Source organism: Chiloscyllium plagiosum, chromosome 2 (assembly GCF_004010195.1).
Source record: "Chiloscyllium plagiosum isolate BGI_BamShark_2017 chromosome 2, ASM401019v2, whole genome shotgun sequence".
In the NCBI taxonomy this organism is placed as follows: Eukaryota; Metazoa; Chordata; class Chondrichthyes; order Orectolobiformes; family Hemiscylliidae; genus Chiloscyllium; species Chiloscyllium plagiosum.
Window position 1 is genome coordinate 75,426,783 of NC_057711.1, and position 22,237 is coordinate 75,449,019.

A 22,237-nucleotide genomic window follows, 5' to 3' on the forward strand; every position below is an offset into this window, starting at 1 on the left:
TCTTCTACCTTTGAGCCAGTTCTGTATCCAAATGGCTAGTTCTCCCTTTATTCCGTGAGATCTAACCGTGCTAATCAGTCTCCCATGGGGAACCTTGTCGAATGCCTTACTGAAGTCCATATCGATCACATTTAGTGCTCTTTCCTCATCAATCTTCTTTGTTACTTCTTCAAAAAACTCAATCAAGTTTGTGAGACATGATTTCCTATGCACAAAGCCATGTTGACTGTCCCTAATCAGTCCTCACCTTTCCAAATACATGTACATCCTGTCCCTCAGGATTCCCTCCAACAACTTGCCCACCACTGAGGTCAGGCTCACCGGTCTATAGTTCCCTGGCTTGTCCTTACCATCCTTCTTAAACAGTGGCACCACATTAACCAACCTCCAGTCTTCCGGGACCTCATCGTTGACTATCGATGATACAAATATTTCAGCAAGAGGCCCAGCAATCACTTCTCTAGCTTCCCACAGAGTTCATAGAACACCTGATCAGGTCCTGGGGATTTATCCACCTTCATGCGTTTCAAGACATCCAGCACTTGCTCCCCTGTAATATGGCCATTTTGCAAGATGTCACCATCTATTTCCCTACAGTCTATATCTTCCATATCCTTTTCCACAGTAAATACTGATGCAAAATACTCATTTAGTATCGCCCCCATTTTCTGCAGCTCCACACAAAGGCTGCTTTGCTGACTTTGAGAGGCCCTATTCTCTCCCTAGTTACCCTTTTGCCCTTAATATATTTGTAGAAAACCCTTTGGATTCTCTTTAATTCTATTTGTCAAAGCTATCTCATGTCCCCTTTTTGCCCTCCTGATTTCCCTCTTAATTATACTCCTACTGCCTTTATACTCTTCTAAGGATTCACTCAATCGATCTTGTCTATACCTGACATATGCTTCCTTCTTTTTCTTAACAAAACCCTCAATTTCTTTCATCATCCAGCATTCCCTATACCTACCAGCCTTTCCTTTCACCCTGACAGGAATATACTTTCTCTGGACGTTCGTTATCTCATTTCTGAAGGCTTCCCATTTTCCAGCCTTCCCTTTACCTGCAAACATCTGCTCCCATTCAGCTTTTGAAAGTTCTTGCCTAATACCGTCAAAATTACCCTATCTCCAATTTGGAACTTCAACTTTTACATCTGGTGTATCCTTTTCCATCTTTATTTTAAATCTAATGGAATTATGGTCGCTGGCCCCAAAGCACTCCCCCATTGTCACCTCAGTCACCTGCCCTGCCTTATTTCCCAAGAGTAGGTAAAGCTTTGCACCTTCTCTAGTAGGTACATCTACATAATGAATCAGAAGATTTTCTTGTGCGTATTTAACAAATTCCTCTCCATCTGAGCCCTTAACACTATGGCAGTCCCAGTCTATGTTTGGAAAGTTAAAATCCCCTACCATAACCACCCTATTATTCTTACAGATAGCTGAGATCTCCTTGCAAGTTTGTTTCTCAATTTCCCTCTGACTATTGGAGGTCTGTAATACAATCCCTGTCTTATTTCTCCATTCCGCCCAAATAACTTCCCTGAATGTCCTAGAAATATCCTCCCTCAGCATAGCTGTAATGCTATCCCTTATCAAAAACGCCACTACCCCTCCTCTCTTGCCTCCTTTTCTATCCTTCCTGCAGCATTTGTATCCTGCCAGTCCTGCCCATCTCTGCGCCATGTTTCTGTAATTGCTATGAAATCCCAGTTCCATGTTCTTAACCATGCCCTGAGTTCATCTGCCTTCTCTGTTAGGCCACTTGCATTGAAATAAATGCAGTTTGATTTATTAGTCCTACCTTGTCCCTGCCTGCCCTGACTGTTTGACTCTTTTCTGTTCTCTACTGTACCAGTCTCCGATTGATGTCTTTCTTCACTACCTCCTAGGGCCCACCAACACCCCCCCCCTCCCCAGCTTACTCATTTAAATCCTCACAAGTAGCACCAGCAAACCTCCCTGCCTGTACATTAGTACCCTTCCAATTTCGGTGCAATCTGTCCTTCTTGTACAGGTCACTTCTACCTCAAAAGAGATTCCAATGATCCAAAAATGTGAGTCCTTCTCCCATACACTAGCTCCTCAGCCATGCTTTCATCTGCTCTATCCTCCTATTCCAGCCCTCACTCGCTTGTAGTACCAGGAGTATTCCAGATATTATTGCTCTCAAGGACCTCCTTTTTAAATTCCTGCCTAACTCTCTGTAATCATCCTTCAGAATCTCAACCTTTTCCCTTCCGATGTCATTGGTTCCAATGTGAACAATGACCTCCTGCTGGCCCCTCTTCCCCGTGAGAACATTCTGCACCCTGTCTGAGACATCCTAGATCCTGGCACCAGGGAAGCAACACACCATTCTGATTTTTCGCTGCTGGCCACAGAAACAGCTGTCTGTACCTCAGACTAAAGAATCCCCTAACACAATTGATCTCTTGGAACCCCTCATTGCATTACAGCCAGTCTCAATATCAGAAACCTGGCTGTTCATGCTACGTTCCTCTGAGAATCCATCACCTCCTACATTTTCCAAAACAGCATACTTGTTTGAAATGGGTATAGCTACAGAACACACCTGTACTTGATGCCTACCTCTCTTACCTTTCCTGGAGTAAACCCATCTATGTGACTGTATCTGAGACTTTCCCCCCTTCCTATAACTGCTATCCATCACATACTGTTGCTGTTGCAAATTCCTCATTGCTTCTAAATGGCTCTCCAACCAATCCATTCAATCTGATAAGATTCTCAACCAACTACAGTTATGGCAGATATAATCTGCAGTAACCCTTAAACTCTCTTTAAACTCCCACATCTGACATGAAGCACATATCACATATCACAGGTCATTTTTGTTCCTTCACAATGTACAGACCCAGGAAGTAACGCCATCTTATTCCTCTACAAAACACTGCCCCAGGTTAGATTAATAGTTACGGCTTATATTTTGAGTTTAATCAAGAGACATATCTCAAAAAACATATAATCAAGAAAGAACCCACTCTACTCACTACTGCAGACTTTCTGTAGGCCACTTAAAACAATTAACTCATCTGATTCTGTGCTGTGAACTTCGCCCAAACAGTTCCTTCAAGATCAGTTGTGAATTTCACTGTTTGGTAATTTTCCCAGGTGCACTCCGATGTCCAGTGATACATGCATTCAAACAGCAAAGGCAGTAAATGTGCAGGTTCACTCTGGTGTGTGTGTCTCTCTCTCTCTCTCAATATTGATTGAAGTTGAATGTCTTGATATCTGTATCGACCCCATAATGTCTGGGTTGGGGTAGCCTGAAGAGTAAGTTTAAGTTTCAATTTAGAGCACTAGGTCTGGTTGGTTGACCTTTCAGTTTTGAGGTGTGAATTGGATTTTCGGGCTGAACAGTGGTTCCAGGCAGCTATCTGTGTGTCTGTGTGCTTTCCCAGTGGGTAGCCCAGCTGCATTGTTTGTTTGTTCACTTTGAAAAGTTATTTGAAAATCCAGGATTTTGGCCCATGGGGATTTTCGCTCAACCCTATGGAGTTACACCACTTAGTGTTTTGACTCAGTCACCAAACTGACTGACTGCATCTCTTATGTAATAGTGTCCATCATTAGAGACTTTCACCAGAATTCTTCATGGACACTAAATATTCCATTTACTGGAAAGCAAAGACTCACTCTCAAAAGACAAGTGGTGAAACTTGTTAACCTCTAAACTGTAGCACTCACATGACACAAAAGACAGCAAAGCCTTTTAATTTAATTCCCTATTACACATTCCACCCCTCAACTCGTCACTTGCACCTTCTGCCTAAATGTGTGTTGGTGAGTCCATCCTGTAAACCCTGCTGGCTTCACGCCTCCCCAGGTCACCACCAACCTGTCTATACACACGTGCACCAGTGCATATTTCCCACCCAGCTGAGCATATCCGGTGAGCTTTTTTCTCGGCTGGCCACAGAAACGTTGTTCTTCAGCACCAGGGTATTTCTGATTGTGGAAAATATCTCTTCTTGCGGCGGCACGGTGGCACAGTGGTTAGCACTGCTGCCTCACAGCGCCTGAGACCCGGGTTCATTTCCCGCCTCAGGCGACTGACTGTGTGGAGTTTGCACGTTCTCCCCGTGTCTGCGTGGGTTTCCTCCGGGTGCTCCGGTTTCCTCCCACAGTCCAAAGATGTGCAGGGTCAGGTGAATTGGCCATGCTAAATTGCCCGTAGTGTTAGGTAAGGGGTAAATGTAGGGGTATGGGTGGGTTTCGCTTCGGCGGGTCGGTGTGGACTTGTTGGGCCGAAGGGCCTGTTTCCACACTGTAATGTAATCTAATCAAAAAAAACCTCTTTTCCAGTCATGCTTTATCATATTATATCCCTTGCAGTTACCATTACCTCCCCCATCCCCCGACCTCCACTTCACAATTGTAATCTTCCCACCTGCTTCTCCCTTGGCAATCAAGAGCTTATCTATCTCTTTTTTTTATAAATATATTTTTGTTGAAAAATTGATTTTTTTGATATTACAACAAATACAAAACAATACAATTCAAAACAGTACAAAGAACAAAAACCCAAACCGCACTCATGTATAAATGTATCGATATATATAAATTATTTTAAACCAAACTAACTACTTAACTAAATAATAACTAACAACAAATGAATTAAAAACAATAATACGGCTCAGCAAAACAAAACACTGCTCTCAAATCTCGAGAGCATTAATTTTCTCACATTCATACATTTGCAGATCCCCCCCCACCCCCCCCCCCCCAACACCCCACCCCCCTCGCCCAGGATATTTAGACTGGTAAAACACAATCGTTAAAGCCCTTATTAGTGTAGCAGACAAATCTGTGCCCAGGTAGTCCAAACAAGGTCTCCATGTCTGCCAAAAATTCTCAGTTTTGTACATATGCTCCATAACAATCTTACACCAACCCGACAACCCTGGATGATTTTCAGACACCCAACAAAAATATTCTTTCTTGCACAGAAAATGAAAATTTTGAAAAGTTTTTTTTTCTTATGCGCATCTACAAGGAATAAACTGGGCAAGCCAAGAATAAGAGAAATCTGGTTCTTCTCCACCCTCGTCCCAAAATGCTCTCTATTGCACTTGCCACAGTGCTCCAGTATCCTCAGAGTCTGCCACAGGACCAGAAGCAATGAGTAAGAGTACCCACACTCACTTAACACTTGTGACAAGTTGCAGATACTCCTGGTTGAAATTTTGATAAACAATAAGGAGCCAAGTAGATCATGTGGAGAATCTTCAACTATAAAGCTTGGGTCCTATTTCAAATCGAGATCTTTCTTGTGTTTTCCCAAATATCTTCCTATGCCTCTGAGGAGATCTCGACACCCAACTCTCTCTCCCATAATCAACAAAGCTGTTCAAACTCCTCTGAGGGACCGCACCCCCCCACCCCCCAAGCAGGTGATAGAGTGCTGACAGAAAGTGTGTTCTTAGTACTTAGTACCCTCTTCTCTGTCAAATTTGTAGGGATCAGTCAAAAGTGTAGTTTTTTTTTTAAATATAATCTCTAATTTGAAAAAAACAAAAGAAGTCCCTGCTAGCTAGCTCATTTCCGAGTTAACTGATCAAAAGACATCATTGTGTCTCCCTCAAATAAATCACCCATGCCAGACACACCCCTAGCTGCCCAATGTCTGAATCCTGAATCCATCATCCCCGGTTGAAAACCCGGCATGCCCACTATAGGTGTAAAAAAAAGTGCTATTTGCAGTCCCTTCCCAAACTAGTGATTGATCACTTTACTGACAGCACTCAAATTGATTTGGAGTATATTGTCTGAGCATCCACAACAAGTCGTGAATTAGCAATAATTGCCAAAATCATATGAGCCATGAGTCACACACCCTGTTCTGCAGCCGGATTCATAACTATAATGTGTATGTTTGCACACACATTTCCAAGTTTATCATTAACAAGCTCCCTCATTATCAATGAGAAATTTTGTCAGTGGTCCAAATTTAGTCCCTATCCATCCTTCCATTACATTATCCATAATTAGTTTTTTTATTTTTCTGTGTTTTATTGTCAACTGACTATATCTGGTTGCCAATTCTACAAAATGTAAAAAGAAAGTTTAATTTTCCTTACCTCACACCATTAAATTCGTAGCCACTACTTCATGATTTTTTAAAAAAAAACCACTCCTAGAATGTGGGGATCACTGGCTGGGCCAGTATATTACCTGTCATTAGTTGCCCTTCAGAAGGTGGTGATGACCTGTGTTCTTGAACAGCTGCAGAGCTGTAGGTAGATCCACAGTGCCATTAGGGAGGGAATTCCAGGACCTTGACCCAGCAACACTGAAGGACAGGTTTATTATTGGCTGTGACAGTGTTGTGATATTTCATACAAATTTCACATTTATTGTTCATTCCTTCCATAATCTCATTGTATTCCTCATCCCTCATTCCTCTTGCTTTTAGTAAATCTTGTAATTTTTGTAGGGCAAATGACCTGTGTAGTTTTCTCACAATTCATGTTTTATTCTCTAAATTTCTGCTGCCTAATCTCAACAATACTTAATTGCTTTAGTTGAGAGGTTATGTTCCATTAAAGGAATATAATAGCAACCCAATTACATAAATTTCAAATTTACAGACTTTCCAATAACAAAACTTTGCTGTTTTTCACGTCTAGTTTCACTTGCACTTATTTCATTGGGTTATGCAATTGAACACTATTTCACTGGATGCTTGATTCTGGCTACTTTACAAGGAATTAAGGCTTTTCTTAAAGATTTTAGTTTATCAACCTCAAATCCAAAGTTGGTGGAACTCTCAAATTCATTAACAATCTTGCAAATCTTCCAACCCTATCATTCAGATTATTCCTGATGAAGGGCTTCTGCCCAACACGTCGATTTCCCTATCCTCGGATGCTGCCTGGCCTGCTGTGCATTTCCAGCACCACTCTAATCTTGACTCTAATCTCCAGTATCTGCAGTCCTCACTTTCGCCGAGGTGAAGTGCTACCTAGTCTAATTCAAACGCTGTTGATGTATGCATCCTCTGTCTAATACTACACTATTGAAAGATTCTACCATTGACGCATTCATCACTTTGAATTTTTTTGTGACCAACCTAATGCCCCCCTTTGATATATTTTATTCACTTTTTGTTTCCAAAGCTTCTGTTTTGTCTTAATTTGAATACCCTATTATACAGGTTGGGACAGATCACAGTATAATTATACTTTGAATCAAATTAGAAACATTAATTGTTCACACCCTGGGCATTTCTGGGATTTATCTGGACGAAGGAACTGGGGCATTATTGCTATGTTTACTGATGACAATGATCGATGGAAGGACAGGTAGTGTTGCGGAAATAGAGAGGTTGCAGAAGGACTTGAACAGTGGGCAAAGAAGTGAGAGATGGATTACAATGTGAGGAGGTATGAGATTATGCACTTTTGTAGGAAGAAGAGAGGCGTGGACTATTTTCTAAATAGGGGAGGTTTCAGAAATCTGTAACACAAAGGGAATTTAGAGTCCTCCTTCAGTATTCTCTTGAGGTTAACCTGCAGGCTCAGTTGGCAGTTAGGAAGGCAAATACAATGAAAGCATTGATTAACATTCATTTCAAGAGGGCTAAAATACAAGAACAGCGATGTACTGCTCTGGTCAGATTGCATTTGGAATAATTTGAGCAGTTTTGGACCCTGTATCTAAGGAATGATATGCTGGCATTGGAGGGGATCAAGAGGAGGTTTACAAGAATGATCCTGGGGATGACATATTTGTCATGAGGTACAGTTGAAGACTCTGGGTCTGTACCTGTTGGAATTTAGAAGGATGAGGGGGATCTGATTGAAACTTACAGAATACAGAGGGGCGTGGTTAGAGTGAATGTAGATAAGATGTTTTCACTACTAGGAGAGACTAGAACCCAAGGGCATAGCCACAGAGTAAAGAAAGATCCTTTAGAACGGAGATGAAGAGAAATTTCTTCAGTCAGAGGATAGTGAATCTGTGCAACTCATTGCCGTAGAAGGCTGGGATGCCAAGTCATTGAGACAGAGATCTGTTGTTGATTGGTACGGAGTTCAAGGGTTATGGGGAGAAGGCAGGAGAATGAGGTTGAGAAACATATCAGCCATGATCAAATGGCAAAGCAGTCTAGATGGGCCAAATGGCCTGATTCTGCTGCTATGTTTGTGCTCTTAAAGTCTTATTGTAATTCTCAAATTCTCTTCACTTCTCAAACTTGTCAAAAGCTTTCCTGTTCTAAATCCTATTTTCTGTCCCAATACACGATGTTCTGATTTAGAACTATATAGTTGGTCCTTCACTGTCTCTTGGTTGCCCAAATTAGATATACTATCGTGCTTCAAGAAGGTGGCTCACTTAGTCATAGTCATAGAGTCATAGAGATTCCTATTTATATACACATCCAAATGCCTCTTAAATGTTGCAATTGTACCAGCCTCCACCTCTTCCTCTGGCAGCGCATTCCATACACGTACCACCCTCTGCATGAAAACGTTGCTCCTTAGGTCTCTTTTATATCTTTCTCCTCTCACCCTAAACCTATGCCCTCTAGTTCTGGACTCCCCAACCCCAGGGAAAGGACATTAGGCAATTTATCCTATCTATGCCCCTCATAATTTTGTATATCTCGATATGGTCACCCCTCAGCCTCCGACGCTCCAGGGAAAACAGCCCCAGCCTGTTCAGCCTCTCCCTATAGCTCAAATCCTCCAATCCTGGCAACATCCTTTTAAATCTGTTCTGAACCCTTTCAAGTTTCACAACATCTTTCCAATAGGAAGGAGATCAGAATTGCACGCAATATTCCAACAATGGCCGAACCAATCTCCCAACTCCTGTACTCAATACTCTGACCAATAAAGGAAAGCATACCAAACGCCGTCTTCACTATTCTGTCTACCTGTGACTCCACTTTCAAGGAGCTATGAATCTGCACTCCAAGGTCTCTTTGTTCAGCAACTCTCCCTCGGACCTTACCATTAAGTGCATAAGTCCTGCTAAGATTTGCTTTCCCAAATTGCAACACCTCACATTTATCTGAATTAAACTCCATCTGCCACTTCTCAGCCCATTGACCCATCTGGTCCAGATCCTGTTGTAATCTGAGGTAACCCTCTTCGCTGTCCACTACACTTCCAATTTTGGTGTCATCTGCAAACCTACTAACTGTACCTTCTATGCTCGCATCCAAATCATTTATATAAATGACAAAAAGTAGAGGGCCCAGCACCGATGCTTGTGGCACTCCACTGGTCACAGGCCTCCAGTCTGAAAAACAACCCTCCACCACCACCCTTCTACTCTATACCCATGTCAATAAGCGTCAACAACCTTTATTACATATAACTACACATCAGATGATAAGAGAACATCTCTGAACCCTACAGACCCGGTCCCAGTCTGCGTAACTTGACATTATTCTGACATAGCTCCATAGCACAGGCCAAGTACTTAGAGTGAAGGCCTGGTTAACCCTCTAATCCACAACCATTTTCTTGAGAGCAATTAAGGCAGGCAACACAGAAGAAAGTGAGGACTGCAGATACTGGAGATCAGAATCGAAGAGTGTGGTGCTGGAAAAGCACAGCCGGTCAGGCAGCATCTGAGGAGCAGGACACTCAGCATTTTGGGTATAAGCCCTTCATCAGGAATGAGGCTTGTGGGCCAAGGGCACTGAGCGATAAATGGGAGGGGGGGGGTGTTGATGGTGGGTGTTGGGGGGGGGGGAAATAGCTGGGAATTCAAAAGGTAGATGAAAGTGAAAGGTCGGAGAGGATGGTGGAGCAGATAGGTGGGAAGGAAGGTGGACAGGTAGGATGATTCAAAAGGACAGTGCCAAGTTGGGAGGTTAGGACTGGGATAGGATGGGGGGAGGGGAAAATGAAGAAACTGGTGAAATCCACATCAATCCCATGTGGTTGAAGTATCCCAAGACGGAAGATGAGGCATTCTTCCTCCAGGTATCGGGTGGTTAGAGTTTGGCGATTTGAGGCGGCCCAGGCATGTCCTTGGTGAAGTGGGAGGGGGAGTTAATGTTCAGCTATAGGCTGGTGAGGTTGGTGGGTGCGGGTGTCCTAGAGATGTTCTCTGAAACGATCGCAAGTTGGCGTCCTGTCTCCCCAGTGTAGAGGAGACTATATCAGATGCAACTGTTGCAGTAGATGATTGTGTGGAAGTGCAGGAAAATTTCTGTTGGATGTGGAAGGCAATACACAGAGTCATGCCTCACACAAACAGACCCTTCGGTCCAACCAGTCTATGCCGGACATAATCCCAAACTAAACTGGTCCCACCTACCTGCTCCTGGCCCATATCCCTCCAAACATTTCCTATTCACGTACTTCGCCAAATGTCTTTTAAATGTTGCAACAGTGCCCACAACCACCACTTCCTCAGGAAGTTCATTCCATATGCAAACTACCCTCTTTTTTTTGAAAAGGAAATGTCTCTCATGCCTTTTTAAAATGTCTCTCTCCTCTCGCCTTAATGTGTCTGCTATTCTTGAAATGCCCCCATTCTCAGGAAAAGGCTACTAGCATTAACTCTATTTAAACCTCTCATTTTATAAACTTCTGTCAGGTCGTCTCTCAACCTCCTATGCTCCACTCGGGGGAGAAGTTCCAGTATTTCTTCATAACTCAAACCTTGCATACCTGGCAACGTCCTGGTAAATCTCTTTGAAACCCTCTCCAGCTTGATGATATCCTCCCTATAACTGGGCAACCAGAACTGGACACAGTATTCCAGAAGAGGCATCACCAATGTCCTGTACAACATCAACATGACTTCCCAACTCCTATACTCAAAGGACTTCATAATGAAGGCAAGCATGCCAAATGCCTTTTTAGCAACTCTGTCTATATGTGATGCAAACTTCAAAGAATAATGTACCAGCTCCCCAAGGTCCCTCTGTTCCACAACACTACCCAGGGCCTACCCTTGATTGTTGTACCCAAGTGCAATACCTTATATTTATCCATATTGATCTCCATCTGCCATTTTTCAACCTATTGACCCATTTGATCAAGATCCTTTGTAATCTTCGAAAACCTTCTTCACTGTCTACAATGCCACCAACTTTGCTGTCGTCTGCAAACTTACTAACTATGTCTTCTGTATTTACATCCAAATCACTTATTTAAATGACAACCAAAAGACCAAGAACTGATCCCTGTGGAACACCACTGGTGACAGGCCTCCAATCCACTTAGTCTCCTGCTGTTAAGCCCATTATGTATTCAGTTGGCAAGTTCACCCTGAATCCCATGTGATCTAACTTTATTAATTAGTCTACCATGTTGAACCTTGTCAAAGGTTTTACTAAAACCCAAACAACATCTACTGCTCTGCCATCAATCCTTTTGGTAACTTCCTCAAAACACTCAATTAAGTTATGCTGGTGTAGCAAGTGACATCCACATTCTTTTGAAGGAATTTTAAACATTTTTCCTTGGATACAGAGGTCAAAACTTGTGCCCAGTATTCCAGACATGATCTCATTACTGCTATACAAATGCAGCAAAACTTCCTTGTTGTTGGGCTACAGTTCCATGCAAGAAAAGCCAACATGATATTTGCCTACTTTCTTGTGAGGTGTATGTGCATGATAAATATCTACATACTTCATACAACCACACCAAGTTGTCTGAGTATTAACATCAAAAAGTTTCACGTCTTTTAAATAATCTGCTTTTTCTACTCTAAGTAAAAATCATTCACTTGTGCACATTATAGTGTATCTGCTACACTTTGTATGCAATCATTTAATCTGTTTACATGTCCTCCTCCCAACTTGGACCTAGTTGATTGGAGTCATACCTGGAAATTAGTAATCTTAGAACAATGTTGTCTCTGCATGAGTTTCGTAACCATAAACATCTTCAGCTGTTTCATCAATGACCTTCCCACCATCATAAGGTCAGAAGTGGGGATATTGACTGCGCAAAGTTCTGTTCCGTTCAGAACTCTGCAGATACTGAAGCAGTCCAAGTCCAAATTCTACAAGACCTGGACAATTTCCAGGTTTTGGTTTTAAAGAGTAGCAAGTAGTATTCACACCATTCAAGTGCCAGCAATGACCATCTCTATCAAATTCTAACTATTGTCCCTGGAATATCATTTGAAATTCAATCACTGAATTCCCCACTATCAACACCCTGAGGGTCACCATTGAAGAAATTACACTAGCTGTGTAAATACCACAACTTCAAGAGCAGGTCAGAAGCTAACGATTCTTACAGTGAGTAACTCCTTTCCTGACTCCTGAAAGGCTTTCCGCTATCTCCAAGGCACAAATCTCCAAGGATTGTGATGGAATTCTCCCATTTGACTGGATGAGTGCAACTCCAACACCTCTCAAAGTGTCACATCGTCCAGGACCTAGCAGTCCTCTTGTTTGATACCACATCCATAAACCTTCACTCCCTCCACCAACAGTGCACAGTAACAAGATACACTCCAGAAATTCACCAAACCCACAACACTACCACCTAGAAGGATAAGGACAAAAATACATGAAAAAATTCCCTTCCAAGCCACTCATCATCCTGGAATTGAAATAAGTCACCATTCCTTCATTGTTGCTGATTCAAAATCCTAGAACACTCTCCATTGTGGGTTTTCCTGCACTAAATGAACTGCAGAGTTCAAGAAGTCAGCTCACCACCCCGTTCTCAAGGGCAATTAAGGATGAGCAATAAACACTGGCCCAGCCAGCCTTGCACACATCTCAAAAAAGTGTATAAGAAAATAGCTGCGTCCCTAGCATTTATGCTTGTGACACTTCAGTAGGTTTAACGGCCCACTTAAATCTATTCCTAGCCTCTGCCCATCAACCAAACCTCCATCGATGCCAATAGATTATAATTAATTGCCTGAGCCCTTATCTTAAATATTAGCATTTTGAGTGCAGCCTTTTAAAAAGCTTCCAGAATTTCAAATTCACTCCAGGAACCAAGAGTTGACAGTTTTGAAAGTTGAATTTGATTTTAAGGATTTTGGACCTGCTCAGTCTGCACTGCAGGTTCACAAACACAGTAGCAAGTTAGCCTAAGAAATTCATTCTACATTGACTATGCTGCTTGTCCACTAAATTCCCCCTCAGAAGCAAAAGAGACAAGGCACATGTGGTTGAAAGATCTGTACATATGAAGACTGCTGCAGAATCTTGGTTTAATTGGTGTTTCCCATTTCAGACTTTCTTAGGTACTAGATTATTAATCATTCACAGAGAATGGGAAGGGGATATGGATTTGATTCTTTGAAAATCTTGCAGTGGTTGGATGTCTCACTTCCCTAGAGGTCTAAAAATAAATCTCTTCTTCAAAAACCATTCAGACATAAAATCTGTTCCCACTGGCCTGCTTTGAAGTACTGACTGAGTGTCTGAGCGTTGTAACTATACAAGGTTGCATAATACTTGAAAGGAGAAATGGCACATAGTGAGGTAACACAGAAAATAAAAGAAAATGCACTAAGAAAGCATTTCAAACAGATTTTGTGAACAGTCTGGGTGCAATGTATGTGACGTACACCAAAATTTGCAGAAATAAGAGTACAGCTGAACAGACTTATTTATGTCGATATATAGCATCAAGCCTTCAACTGTAGTAAACAGACTTAAACCAGCAGGAGAACAAACCAAGTATCCACAACTTGCCTCCTAAATTAAACTTATTTAGTTCCTATAGTTGACCAAAATTGGTTCTCAACTTCTCCATAATAATGTTCTGTTCAACACTTCCTGTGCAGTACAACAGATGTATCCAGAAAAACAATATTGTTCAAATTTTGTTCAAAGTGCATTGGCTTCCTGCTTCACAAGTTGCTGGCTGAAATCAACAAAAAGAAATAAAAAGCATTTGATGTGTGAACAGCATCCCATCTGTTTGGCAAAATGATAAAAGAAAGCCACTTACAGCCCCATCCATGCTCGCTCCTGCTTAAAATTCCCTGTGCATGCTGAAAAAGAACTATAGGAAAATGTAAATCAATCAGCAATTGCAACTTCAAAACACAATATGCTGTCGGGATGTTCTTTGCATTCTTGTTTGATTGTCACTTAATGTAAGTCTGTCAATTATTGTTCTAATCTTTTGATTCCATTTCCTTCTGGGACAAATCCATGTGGACCCCTGTTAGTGAGACAATGCCAGCACAGGGCCCTGCAGCTCAGTTAGAACTGTGGTAACTAATTCCCTGAAATGGCATTTTGTTCCATCTTTGTTTCTCATTTAGATTTGGAATAGCCTTGCATTTTTTTCTGTTCTGGTTCATGATAATTTCTTTTCTTTTTATTCAGCCTTCATTGAAACCCATTTTAATATATTTAACTCCTTCACCCTACTTCTAAACTCGATACACTATAGAGTGCTCTCTGCAGTTATTCTACTCTACATTCATATGGAACTTTTATTGCTGGAACTTAGTAAGCTTGCATCATAACAGAGCAGTATTCATTGATATTCTGGTATAACAAAAAGGTTCAGCCAGCTTTTGCAATACAAGTTTGGAGAACTGAGACAGATGCTGCTGTAATGTTGTCTAAACTAAACTGTCACCAATGTAAAACATTCTTATGTGGACACGATTTTATAATACCAATGGTATTTTCTTTTTATATCGTACTCTCCCCTCTTCACCATGTTGCTGGCAGTTATGCCTTCAGCACTATGTTCAGAATCCCTCCCTGCAGCTCTCTCCTCTATTCCCCACTATCTGCTTGTAGTCCCTCTTTAAGATCCAGCTCTTAGATCCAATCCACTCATGCTTTCTCTGAAATATTGGAAAATGCATTCTGGATTCTATGGAACATGGGATTCACTTACAGGAATGACTTTTTAAAAAAACTTAATGTCTAGTGCAATAACCCAAAAATTTTAGTAGTGCAAACATAAGATTTTGGTGTGGGATTGATGTCATATCCTGATGTCTTCAGGATATGACACCAATCACTGAAGACTCCTTATAATACATTGTTCACAAATAAATAAACTTTCAGCATAGTGAATGGCTAAAAATGATGTGACCCATTTATAACTTCTGACATCTTTGAAGCTATCAAGAGACTGCATTGCATGATGTTCTTAAAGTATCTTGAGCATAATGCACTCCTGTATTCTTGAAAATTATAAATCTGAGCATAAGTTCTAATTTCGATTCACATTTTGAGTAAAAACATTCTGCTCCTTGTGTAGTTTTTGTCACTAATTTGATCAGAGACATGGACCATGTGAATTATTTGACCTTCAAAAGCGCTTCTGAACTACCATAGAGCTTGATGGACCATATCCTGCATCTAGTATGTTTCATTTTTAGTGAGTATTAGTAAGTCTCCATTGGATGTCTCTTTTATATTATTCATCTGTACATGTAAGCCTGGAAAGGCTTATTACTAAGCTATCTTATCCATCTCTCTTGGTATATCACTGAGTCTGTAGTAACATTGAAATATTTCTGTAACATAAGATACAGGCAGCACGGTGGCACAGTGGTTAGCACTGCTGCCTCACAGCGCCAGAGACCCGGGTTCAATTCCTGCCTCAGGTGACTCAGTGTGGAGTTTGCTCATTCTGCCCGTATCTGTGTGGGTTTCCTCCTTGGGGTGGCACAGTGGTTAGCACTGCTGCCTCACAGCGCCAGAGACTGGGTTCAATTCCCACCTCAGGCAACTGTCTGTGTGGAGTTTGCACATTCTCCCCGTATCTGCGTGGGTTTCCTCCGGGTGCTCCAGTTTCCTCCCAAAGTCCAAAGATGTGCAGGTTAGGTGAATTGGTAATGCTAAATTGCCCGTAGTGTTAGGTGAAGGGGTAAATGTGGGGGAATGGGTCTGGGTGGGTTGCTCTTCGGATGGTTGGTGTGGACTTGTTGGGCTGAAGGGCCTGTTTCCACACTGTAAGTAATCTAATCTATGTTTATATATTTACCTCCATTTTCATAACTGAGCTGCTTTGAGATAATCTCCAGGAGTGTCTCTAGAAGGTAACCTGAGCATGCTTGAATAATCAATCCACAACTGTTTAAATGAGTTTGGCAATTGATGTCGTTCACAAATGTGTAATAGTTAAATCTACAGACTCTTTAATTATGAGAATTTTGAGTATAAGGAGGGAGGGTATGTGCACCTGAGAAAATGTCACTTTTTCCTTTGATCTAATTATCTGTAAAATATCACTGTCAAATTTCTTAGGGTTCGTACAGATTTAGCTTTGAATTACCAGTGGATATTCAGGAAATTCAAACCCTGCACTCAATATCTCCCAAATTAGAGTTTTTCAATTGTATAATGGGCTAAATGTATAAAAGCTGCCAAAACAACAGAAAACTACAACAATTGATGGGAAGTGGGGGGAGTGGTGGGGAGGAATGAATAATTCAGAAAATACTGAACGTATTAGGGAGAAAGGGAACAAAGTGTATGGGAAGAAAGCAGAAGTCAGGTCGATGAGGTTTTGTCAAACAACCTAGTAGAACATATTTGGAAACAAAGAAGCTGGAATGTTGAGTTCTAATCTGAGCAATGTGCATAAGATGTGATTTATTAATATTTTAATATTATTTATTTTAGAACTTAACTTTGAATTATGGGCATAATGTTTTGAACTGGAGTTTATGATCAACTTGTAGTTATTTCTGTAACCATAGTGATGTGTTTTTACAAGTGAGTAATATAAACAGTTGTGCATTAAGCTTTCAGCTTCGAGTCAGATTACTTTTTTTCATTGTGGTAAACACAGCTTGGAAGGAAAAACATTGGGGTTTCATTTTTGTGGATGTTTTAGCTGAAAGTGGATGTATAAAACAGTTAGTCCTGATGAAAGGAAATGGTTTATAATTAAGAAATAAGTTACCTCAGGCGAAACTGTTTAGTTTCAAAGTTCCAGATCAGATTGCTTGGTTAAAACCCTGAAGGGTTATTTAGAGTTGAGTAAGTCTACACTTGCTGCATGAAGGCTCAAAAACTCCAGTCTGTAAGCTTCTCAGGAACAGAAATTGAAGCAGCTGTTAAGTCGACCCTGATGTGTGATAAAGCCGAGACCGTTCACACTCTCATATCTGGTTACTATAATCTCTGATGCTGTTGAGATTAAAGGTAAGAGATTTTACAAACGTTTTTTTACTTACATTGTTTTTACTTAAATTCTATTAATCTCCTTTTGCACAATAGTTTTGTTTATTCTATTTCCTTTTGCACAATGAACTCCTGTTTTATTGTTAAAATGAAATCTGCAGCAATGCATGCTTATGTTTTAGTAAAACCAAAAAAATACAAAATATGATCTATCAAGCCAGATTTCAGTCTGGGATCTGACTTGTCCAGTAATATCTGCTGAGATCACAACAGTAGTCATGCAAACATTAGTCAAGTAACTGAACGATTAGTAAGATTATACAGTACATTAATTGAACCAATCCAGTATATTTTGATGTAATGTTGATTGAATGAATATTGTCGAAAACTGCAATTAAAAAAAATTGGCCCTAGACTGTGTGAATTTATTTGGAGAAATATAATTGTACGTAATGTACTGGTTGGCTTCCATAGTCATGTGAAAAATCCTGCTTTGGCTTGTTTTCACATTAGATTGTGCCTACCATTATCACATTTGCTTAAAACATGATGTCAAAAATATTTTAAACCTCAGTGAATTTTCAAAGCTCATTATTGCAAAAACACCAAGGAATAATTAAAATCTCCAATCTGCAACTTGTAAATGCTGGGTGAGTCAGGATGGCTGTGAACTTTGATTCCCTGTTGCTAAGGAAATTGAAGCTGTGAAGTAGAATTGAAATATTTCCACAATGTAGCAAAACTATGAAATAGCCACTGATGTAAATAAAAAGACCGAGCAATTAAGAATAATAACCTGATTATAAATGCTAAAGAAATATTTTCTGCAACCTATATTGCTGCCTAGACCTGACTGAGTAGCAGATAATCCAGATAGAAGAAATATTCGAGATTTTACATACATACTTTGAACACATACTATTACTTAAGCAGTATGTGTTCAGCATCAGTGCTGTGGGAGAGACAAGCTATTTATCAGTGTGCAAGATAGCAATGATACATCTTGCTGAATCTTGAGAGTTTGGACAACTGTTTGTTTCATCAAAGGTAAAATTATTCTTTGGTGTAAAACATTTCATAGAGTATACCCCTGCTAACAGGAGAAGTGTACATTTTTAAAAGTTCTTGGCATGGACAGAAGCTTTGAGGTAGTAAATCATCTGCTTGACTGCATTAATGATATTTTTAAAAAGGCTTTGTATTATGCTGTGACACACTGCAGGCTAAATGAGTACAATACATGGGAAGACAAAAGGAAGAAAATTTGCAGAAGAAATTTGAAAAATATGAAGTCCAGAATACATTGTGTAAACATTACAGAACAACATGCAAAAAGAAAAGAAAGCCTGCCTAACATGGGAAAACTGAGCTATAATTCAAGAAGCACTGAATTATTTTGCAAAGTAAACCTATAAATATGGCTGCTAGACTGATGTCAGCCAATAGTTCCGGTAAATCACTCTACACCATACAATAGGTCTAATGGTTTGTTACTGGTAGAATGTTGTCTGCGAAGGAGAGCATCAATTGAATCTGAAATGTTAAATTAATATTGGTGTTTCATGCAGCAACACAAGCTTTGCAGACTTGAGGCAAAGCAGCTCGAGATGGTGAAACATGAAGCCCGAAAAGCTTCATTGGAGCAATGTGTTAACATATATATGATAGGGGAGATGACGGCCTAGCCATAATATCGCTAGGTTGTTAATTCAGAGATCCAGGTAATACTCTCGGGGCTCAGATGCAAATTCCACGTTGGAATTTGGATTCAAATTAAAGAAATATCTGGAATTAAGAGTCTAATGATGACAATGAATCCATTGTCAAGAAAAATCCATCTGGTTCACTAATGTCCTCTCAGGAAGGAAACCGCCATCCTTCACAAGTCTGGCCTACATGTGACTGCAGACCCACAGCCATGCGGTCAATTCTTATCTGCCCACTGGGCAAATTTAAGGATAGACAACAAATACTGGCCTAACTCGTGACACCCTTATCCTGTGAATAAATTTTTAAAATTATGCTCATCAACAGGGATGAATGAAGCTGAGAGCTATGGGAATAATGAAGATCTGGCATTCCAGATAATAGATGTTAAACAAAATCCACCTAACTTGTCTGAAGCAAATCTAAAGCTTGCAGAATCAACTATGCATCTTTCAGAAGAGAACTACAGCATTTCAAAGGCCACTAAGCCATTTTAACATGAATAAATCCCAAACAATCATTAACCTATCTTATTTCAGCTTTTGGAAGTCTCCCTGGTGAATTTTATCTTGAAGTAGATGAGAGAATAACTTAGCATCTGGCAAGGAGAGTTCCAGTTGCCCTCAGTTCCAAGCTGTAAGACAAGGTAGAGTTAGAAAAGAAGGAATCTATCAACAAAGCGCCAACTCCGACAGAATGGATTAACAGCATGGTAGCAACAAAACAACTGAGTTTGTGTACATTCAAAGGATCTCCAAACATTGAAAAGGACTCGCTGCCCCATGTCAACCATTTGAAGATATTTTGCTACAGCTTGCCATGGAAAAGGCCTTTACTTCCCTCAATGTGAAGGATGGGTACTGGCAAGTGTAGTTGAGAGAAAGCAACAGTTTGTGAACTATACTTTGGGCAATATTCAGAAGATGGAGATCCTTTGCATCAAAATTGGCAGAAATCTGTATGATGTGTCATTGCACAATATAGTTCTAATTTTAATAATTTGGCATTTGAGGTAAATAATATAGCATCAATCAAATCATAAGATCACAACACTAACAGCAGTCAAGTGAAAGAATTAATTTGCTGGTTTTCTGTAAATGCTTAGAATGCATCCTGTCACCAGTGCACTCAAATCTGGATGTATGCAATATGCTGTCTGATGACAGATCCAGATTCCACAATTCCCTAACTAGCCAGCTATCCTAGTTAGCCCTGTCTCATCAATTTGTATGAAACCATTAACATTTTATATCCCTCCAAATAACAGCCAAACAGATGGATTTGATCTTCAGCTGCTAATTAAAAGAGAGTCATCATCATGATTTCCAAGAAATCCTCGCGGAGTCAGCTTTTCTAAACGTCTCCATCAAAATGTCGCTTCAGATCCATCACAGAAAGGGGGAGATGTTTTAAATCACAAACCCTCCCCCACAATATTTTTCTGAGGGAGTGCTGTGAGAATTCTTTTCATACATCTCCGTGACACTTCCAACAAAATTTAACATGATCAACACCTTCCAGCCAGTAGGTGCTAGGAATACCAAAATTGTAGCAACTGCTGGAGGATAAACCATGAGGTGCAATTTTAGCAGAGAAACAGGCGTAGGTTCTTCAGCTTCTCAAGCCTCCTCATCTTCTCAGTCCGATCAAGACTAATGTGCACCTGAAATCTTAGTTTAACATCCCTTATTAATCTTATCTGACAAAAAAAATTGACTGATCAGTTTTGAGTTTTAACTGCCACTACAATTGGCAGTCTTTTTTTAAAAAAGTTAAAAAATTGTTGCATTAGTTTTAGCAACTAATGCAACAATTATATAGCTGTGATTCTATTGAAGTTAGCTCTTGTAGATCACTTGTTAACCAGTATCCAATTTGGGACAGATATTTCTGGAGAAAGGCATTTGGTGGTGTGCCCCATTGGCAAGACTTTCATCTGCATCCTGCAACTCAATGTTTTGTGGCATAATTTACTGGGAGTGCAGCTGATCAAGATCAGTGGGACACTTGGTACTCTGTCAATGGCAGAACCAATGATCTATCTCCTTGACTCATGAAAATTTAAAGAGTTAGCACTGGTGGTATAGCCACTTTTTTATTCGTGTTTAGGTTTTCTTGGATTGGTGCTGTCATTCAGTATCACAAATCATACTAAAACAGCAGCTAATGAACTTGAAAGACATTATACAGACAACAAGCAAAGCTAATGTCATTTGCAAAATACCTTGCAAGAACTGCAACAAACACTACATTGGGCAAACTAGCAGAAAACTAGCCACCAGGATACCTGAACATCAACTAGCAACAGAATGACATGACCCACTTTCACCAGTATCATTAAATACAAATAAAGAAGGACACCACTTCGACTGAGACAACACATCCATCCTAGGACAAGCCAAACAGGGACATGCATGAGAATTCATAGAAGTATGGCACTCTAACTTGAACTCTATCAATAAACACTGACTTGGATCCCATTTGCCATCTCCTGAGAAAAAGAACAGGAAATATTATCACCAACACAAGGAAACCAAAACACATAAATAAAAAAGTGGGCCGTACCACAGTGCTTCCCTGGAGGCTCACTAATGTTGTTACCTAGTATGGTGATGAAACATTTGAAAACGAACCTTCCAGCTCAGTGAGAAAACTTACATTCAGAACTCATCTCAATGACAAAATTCAGACCACAGAATGAAGTTACATAATACAGCTATCATGACTTGACAAGGACTAGACCTGGTCATGTTGGTCACCATGGCATTATCTGAATGCACAGAAATGTATATACATATATATCCACACACATCCTTGTACATGTTACCTGAAAATTATTTGCTTTGATTTATTATTGTCAAAAGTATTGTTTTACCTGCTAACTAGACAAATCATACGTTACATATGTACATTAGGGTAATAGAACAGAATGCTGAATAAAATGTTACAGCTACAGAGAAGGTGCAGAGAAAGATCAACTCTAATATACGAGAAGTCTGTTCATAATTCTGATAACAGCAGGGAAGAAACTGATCTTAAATCTGTTGGTAAGTTTTGAAACGTTTGTATGTTCTGTCTGATAGATGAGGGTTGGGAGGACCCAGTTCTTTAAATGGAAAAATGAAGGGACTGGGGGCATTCTAGCGAAGTTTGCCGATGATACAAAGTTAGGTGGACAGGCAGGTAGTACTGAGGAAGTGGGGAGGCTGCAGAAGGATCTAGACAGTTTGGAGGAGTGGTCCAGGAAATGGCTGATGGAATTCAATGTGAGCAAATGCGAGGTCTTGCACTTTGGAAATAAGAATACAAGCATGGATTACTTTCTAAACGGTGAGAAAATTCGTAAAGCCAAAGTACAGAGAGATCTGGGAGTGCTAGTTGAGGATTCTCTAAAGGTAAACATGCAGGTTGAGTCCGTGATTAAGAAAGCGAATGCAATGTTGCCAATTATCTCAAG

The 22,237-nt window shown here is 40.4% G+C and overlaps 1 protein-coding gene across 1 annotated transcript in view; it reads left to right on the forward strand.

Moving 5' to 3' along the window:
• The window catches only part of rorb (RAR-related orphan receptor B), a 266,439-nt gene that overhangs the window by 137,353 nt on the left and 106,849 nt on the right, over positions 1–22,237 (forward strand). The gene's annotated exons all lie outside the window — the stretch shown is intronic.